The following is a 7,025-nucleotide window of genomic DNA, read 5'->3' as shown; positions in this document are numbered from 1 at the left end:
GGTACAACTAAGTTTCATCCGAAGTCGATTCGCTCATCCCTAGTGCCAGAGGTTGCCTATCCCTGCTTTAGATGTTTTATCTTGGTGACTTCAGGACCTTTGATGATGTCATGGTCATGTGATCAGTCACATGAGGGGAGGGGTAAAGTAGTGGAGGTCTTTCACTGTGTAGCACTTCCTGTCATGTGACCAGTGTGACGTCATCGCAGGTCCTGCAGCCCCAGGAGGTGAGATCTGCAGGTCAGTTATTGGTCTTGGTTCTGGGTTTATTAGAATGGAGCGGTTCTATAGGTGACATATAGCAGGTCCAGCCAGCAGGGGGCAGCACCGGCCATAGAGAGTCTCTGCTCACACAGTCTGGAGGTCAGGAGGGGAGTTCTCCTCAGACATGTCTGCTCTCCCCCTGGAATATTAGGAGACCCCCAGACCCCTGTAAGAGGGGCTGGTCTCCTGGATTAGAGGGGTCTTCCATCACGCAATGTGATATCACTAGGATATGGAATCAGTGTGTGACAGGGGGGTGTTTGTGCATAGCATATTACCAAGGTTTTATAATGTTTTTTTGATAGCGGCTGTGCTTGGTATCGCAGCTCAGGAACTTTTTTTTTTTCTTTTTTATTTTTTTTAATTTTATTCCCCCCCCTTCCCTTGGCTGCTGTCGCTGATAGCCCAAACCCAATACTCCCCCCTCGTACCCGTCCACGTACACCACCCAAAAAAGCAAGATAGTCAGTCCACCTCGCTTCTACAAGAGAGAGGGATATCGCGTACCTTGCCTTCTCCGCCTCTCAACCTCCTCATAAAGCTTTATTTGGGACATAATCCATCTCCACTCCTCAAATGCAGGGGATATGGGGGAACCCCATCTCTTAACTATCAGGACCTTTGCTATCAAGCAGCCCTTCAGCCAGATTAAATGATGTACAGAAGAATTTGGCTTTTTTGGTATATAGGAACCCAAAATGGCGGAAATCATATCCGGTACACAATGTTGGGGGAAATCCCCCTGAAGTGCTGTGAATACCCGCTCCCAAAACCGCTTTATCACGCTACATTCTCATAAAAGATGGATATATCCAGCCACACTTTTGACAATAGAATTCACGACCTCTGTTATTAGCAAACTTGGCCTGCATTTGTAGTGTATTTTGGAAGATCTGTGGCCATGGGAGGGGGGAAGTTTTCAGTTCCCGCTCCCATTTAGGTATACTTTTAAAGGAAATCACCATGGACAGTGAAACTCGCATTTTTGAGTAGATCTGTGCCATTTTAATCTTTTTCCCAAAGTGAAAAAAACAATAATCAAAAAATGAGTGTTGTTGAGTAATCATATATATTTTATTAAGTGTAGCTTCGTATGCATGTTTTAAGTGTGTGTACATAAATTGATCTAAGAACGAGGTGTTTGTGAAATTGAAGTTCCCTAAGACTTTAAAACGATCTGCGACAAACAGATGTGCCGCTCTAGTGATTCCCCTACGACTCCAATAAGTGTGGTCAGTTATTTTCAAAAATTCTGATTCTCCCATAACGGGGTAAAATGAAGCACGTGTGACACCTGCAGAGTCCTTTTCAATGTATCCCAGACCCTCTGCAGAGTTCTCGGGATTAAACAACTAGTGTCCAAATCTCCACACTGTGCTGTTTCTAGATGCATAAAAATATTACCAAGTGACCTACCAGTTACCCTAGTTAAATATTGCCCAAGTGCATTCTCTCTAAAATTACAGCATCTTTGTAGCTGCACAGAAAAAAAATACCCTTGAAAGAAAGGAAGTGATAGTCCCCCGTGTGACTCGGCCAGCCACAAATACCTCTGCTTTATACGGATCCTCTTCCTCCCCCATATTAGGTCGTTAATTAAAGCTTCCAGTCTATAAAAGAAGGAATCCTCTATCCAGATATGGGAGGCACAGATCGGGTACAAAACCAGAGGTAGTATGATCATTTTAACAAATGCCAGTCGATCGGATTGCGATATTAACAATTTTTGCCAGGCTCTGATTTTCCCCTTTACTTTATCCATTACCGGGGAAAGATTTAACTCGCGGAATCTACCTATAGGGACACCTATCTTTATCCCCAGATAGTTCAGAGAGTCATCCAAAGACAACATCTGGACCCAGGAACCCCCTTCGGGGGCATTTCGATTTAGCGGGAGGAGTGAGGACTTAGCCCAGTTGATTAAAGGGGTATTCTCATCTTAATCATCACTGTTAAATGATTTAACAGTGATCATTTTTCTAAATATATTTAATTAACAAATTTCCACCCCTTAGAAGTAAATAAACATATACTTACCTGACTGTTGTCTTCCGTCTCCCCTGGTTACGGCCACCGCTCTTCTCAGGAATCGCGATGGCCGCGCGTGCGCAGACGACTTCTTCTCTTCTCCCGGCCGGCCGCGCGCTGTACTGAACGCGCACGCTGAGGCCGCGCATGCGCTATGGTGATTTCTTCCTGGCCAGTATAGTATACTGGCCAGGAAGAAGTCACCAGGGCGCATGCGCGGCCTCGGCATGCACGTTCAGTACAGCACGAGGCCCGGCCGGGAGAAGACTCAAGATGGAGCCCGTCGAGTGCCGAAACCAGGAAGTGGACAGCGCGCCGGGATCAAATAGCGTGTTGAGAATATCCCTTTAAGTAACCAGACAGTAGACTAAACTCCTCTATCACCTGCATAACATAGGGGACGGCTTTCCAGTCCTGATCCAGAAAGAGGATAACATTGTCTGCGTAGAGCCTAATTTTATCACTCTATCCCGCTACCCCGAAGCCCCGAATCTGACCATTCAAACGAATCCTACAAGCCAACGGCTCCATAAATAGCGCAAATAAAAGGGGAGAGAGCGGGCAACCCTGTCTCGTACCGCGTTGAAGCTCAATAATAGAGGAATTAACCCCATCAATGTTAACTCAGGCTATTGGTTGAGTATATAACAGTTGAGTCATTGCGATAAACGTAGTCCCTAATCGAAAATGTGCTATAGTTCGCCACAGGAAGGACCACTCCACCCTGTCGAACGCTTTAGCAGCATCCAGAGACAGGATGGAGTGGTCCGGTCCCCCCCCCCCCCCCTACCGACAGGTTCAAATACACCCTATAGAGATTCGCCTGAATCTGTCTCCCAGGAATAAATCCTGTTTGATTAGAATGAACCAGGGCTGCAATTACCCGTTTAAGACGGTTTGCAAAAGATTTTGCAAAAATCTTATAGTCTGTAAGACCCAACCTCACTGCCGTCCTTATCTTTTTTTTAAATTAAAGTGATAATTGCCTCCCTAAAAGATGGAGGGAGAGATCCATATCTATATGATTCATTTAAAACCTGCAGCAGAATAGGGAGAAGTGCCTTAGCGTGGTACCTATAAAGTTCAAATGGCAAACCATCCGCCCCGGGGGAAGAGTTATATTTAACCGAGCGAAGGGCTTCCTCTAACTCTGCCTGTCGTATAGGATGATCGAGCATTCTGGTTTCCTGAGGCGAGAGAGAAAGCATTTCTAATTGGTCCAAATTGTCATAAATTTTTGAGGGACTGCATACCGTTTCAGATCTGTATATATTAGAATAATACTCTGCGAATTCCTGTCTGATCTGCTCTGGATCCTTGACTATCTGGCCCCGAGTATTTTTAATGTGCCTAATTTTAGTCCCACCCCTTTGATTAGCGACCAGTGCAGCTAACAATTTCCCTGTTTTTCCCTCCTCACTAAAACGTCTCTGTCCTTGAAAAAAGAGTTTATGTTGGGCCTTGTTTACCATAAAAGTCCTATATTTTTGGTTAGCATCTTTCAGTTCTATGCGAAGTGAATCCGTACCGTGTTTCGTCAAAGCCCCCTGCAACTTCCTAACTGTCTCCCTCATTGCATTTTCCTGCTTATGGAACTCCACTCGTCTTTTTATTTTACCGCAATAGAGGCCTCTAATGTAGGCCTTCAAAGCGTCCCATACAAAATGGACATGGGTGGAGCCCTCATTCCGATGCCAAATTCAAGAATCTCCGCATTGATTAGATCTCGCACACCAATGACCTCCAACCAATAGGGGTTCAGTCTAAAGGTTCTATTGGGGCCCGTATTTACCCCCACTCCCCTGAGCAGAAGCAATACCGGAGAATGGTCAGAGATTCCATGCAATTCATATTTCATCTTCACCACTTGATCAGACATAGCCCCGTTTGCAAACGCTAAGTCGATTCTTGACATTGACCTGTACGTCCTGCGAAAGCATGAATAGGCTCTTTTTTCTCCATACAAAGGACGCCAGACATCAACCCATGCAAGCTCCTGGGCAATGCTACACAGGAGAGACCGAGTATGCCTCTGCTCAGGGGAGAGAGATATCCTATCCAGTCTCGGATCCAATACCGAATTAAAGTCACCTACCAGTAACAACGGGCACGGGGGTTTACTGCAAATAGAGCAGTGGACGCAAAAGGGGGAGGCACATAGACAAAGGCTAAAATAGTCTCCTGTCCACTCCACTGACCATAAAGAAAGACAAATCGACCCTCCCTATCCACCTTAACATCCAACGGCTGAAAATCAACTCCATGATGAATATACACACTCACACCCCTCGAATATGATGACAGGTATGAGTGGTATTCCAATTTCGCCCATCGCCTCTTTAATTGGGGGAGCTTATCAGCCGTTGCATGCGTCTCCAATAAGGCCACAATTGCCGGGAGGTGCCAAACCATAACATCAAACACCACTGTCCTTTTAACTCTATCCCCCAGCCCTCGCACATTCCAACACAGAACCCTACGCGTCATTCTAAGCTATCCGAAGCCAAAGCACTCCGCAGACCGGCATGAGGGGGAAGAGGGGCCTCCTAGGCCCAGCGACAGCAGCCGACCCCCCCACCCCCTCCCAATCCCTAGTACCCACCCCCCGCCCATAACCGCTACCCCAACCCACCATTTGGCTCACAGAGAGTGTTATCCCCATCAACCTCTTCCACTTCGCCAACCCCACTCCCGATCAAGCCCCACTCCTCACTCCACACCGCCATATAACCAACGTATAAAAATGTAGACATGCTCAAAAATTTTGAAATCCCAACGGGGGCTACAAACCGGCCGAATCAAGCCACTGTGCAGCCTCTGTAGGTGTGGGAAAAAATTGCACAGAATCATTATGAACCACCCTGAGTTTAGCCGGATACAGCAACGCATACTTTGTGTGCGGAAATTAATCTTTTTTTAACATCAAAGAAAGACCGCCTTTTATTTTGTGTCCCACAGCAAAAATCAGGGTATATTTGAATATAGTTCCCATCAAAACCAATTTTGTGGAGTTCTCTTTTACGTCTGAGTACCCAATCCCGATCTTTGGAGCAAACCAATCTAGCTAATAAAGCTCTAGGGGGTGCACCTGGAGGGGGGCTTCCTCGGAGGGATTCTATGGGCTCGCTCCACACAAAATGTAGAGAGATCATAATCCGCTCCCAATGTTTGCACCAGCCACTTTTGCACAAAGTCCACTGGGTTCTTTTGTTCCACCCCCTCAGGGAACCCTACTAATCTTATATTGTTCCTCCGAGATCTATCCTCCAGATCTATCAATTTATTTTTCAACCCAAGACATTCCTGCTCCACACCCTCCAGGTGTTTTTTGGTTAAACCCAACTCCTTTTTCACAGCCCCAGTCTCCAACTCCAAATCTTTCACTTTTACTCTTAGTTTTCTGATTTCATCCCTAACATCACTGTGTTGGCCCTGGGAGTGAGGGAGAAGGATTCAGCCGCTGTGAGGACTCTGACAACTTCCAATATTCATACCACTTCCATCCTTCTACTCCTCACACTCCCTTCTGGGTCACTGCACCAGCAAACATTAGATTTCACGACTGAATCGACACATAAATTGACATGCGGTGAAGATTTTAAATCTCTGCCATGGCAAATCCACTAAATCTGCATGCAACTATTGTGGATTTTGCTGTGGATCATTGAAAATACGCAATGCAATGTGTGGTCATACCTACTCATGTTTGAAAAAAAAAATTGCATAATGGCTGTGCTTCATTGTAGAATCGTAACTGTGAAGAAAATGCTCTTTTTGGGCTTCCTGTCAGTTTTTTTTAGCCATTTTATTCCCTGTTTCAGTTGCATAGCTAGATGCATTTCACAAGCAGAGGGCATCAACAGACAAGGAGGGTTAACTCACACAGTCACATAGGAGGCTCCTATAATTTTCAGAAGCTATGTAGAAAAGCTCTTTTATCAGGCTAACGATGTCAGCTGGCTCTGATACGCCCCCACGTCCTGTCAGCCGTCTTCTGTGTGTCTTTTACTGGCGACAAATCTTGCCTGACCACAGACAGTGGACCACAGATTAGGTGGAAGTGAGAACCCTAGTGGCCATGACTTTACAGCTTATTTTACAGGTGGATGCAGGCAGATTTTTAAAATAAAGTGATAAGAAATTTGCTAGTTACACCATTCTCTATTACATGAAATGAAAGTACGGTGACTCTTTAAAAGGGTTGGCTAAGATTTTGATATTGATGGCCTATGCTCCGGATAAATCCTGGACATCCCCTTTCTGGTTTATATCATGGTTCAGACATGGCAGCAGCAATTGTGACTGAACTATAGTGTGTAAGTATTTGGAGTGCCCATGTCTGTGACAGTACAGACTTGAGTAGTATGAGAGCTATAGTGACCTGGAAGAGAAGAACTGGTTGATGTATGTGGTACACTGCAGTGTCTATCCTGTCTAACACTGTATTCTCTATATAGCAGGGGTGGCCGGCTGACCTTATATCACAATTAGGATGGAGAAGGACAGAGACCACATGGCTTCAAGGATATTAGACCTCACACTGGAGATCATCTACTTGGTAACTGGTGAGGTGAGAGTCTCACATGACATCACTCTTATCTCTAGTAATAAACCAGGGAAATGTCTGGAAAGGTGAAGGATTCTTAGAATCTCTGTAGTGATCGGCGTCTCCCCATACACAGGATTACACAGTAGTGAAGAAGTCGTCTGGTGAGTGTGTGACACCCCGTGTG

General features: G+C 45.5%; 1 long non-coding RNA gene across 1 annotated transcript; it reads left to right on the top strand.

The window, feature by feature from the left end:
* Positions 1–202: 202 nt before the first annotated feature.
* Positions 203–7,025, top strand: LOC120999767. Its single transcript, XR_005778630.1, has 3 exons — positions 203–240; positions 6,750–6,862; positions 6,975–7,025. It is a non-coding gene; the product is annotated as an uncharacterized LOC120999767 (long non-coding RNA).

Source organism: Bufo bufo, chromosome 4 (genome assembly GCF_905171765.1).
Source record: "Bufo bufo chromosome 4, aBufBuf1.1, whole genome shotgun sequence".
NCBI classification, from domain to species: domain Eukaryota; kingdom Metazoa; phylum Chordata; class Amphibia; order Anura; family Bufonidae; genus Bufo; species Bufo bufo.
The sequence above is the reverse complement of the archived record's forward strand: the minus strand, read 5'-3'. Positions and strand labels throughout refer to the sequence as shown.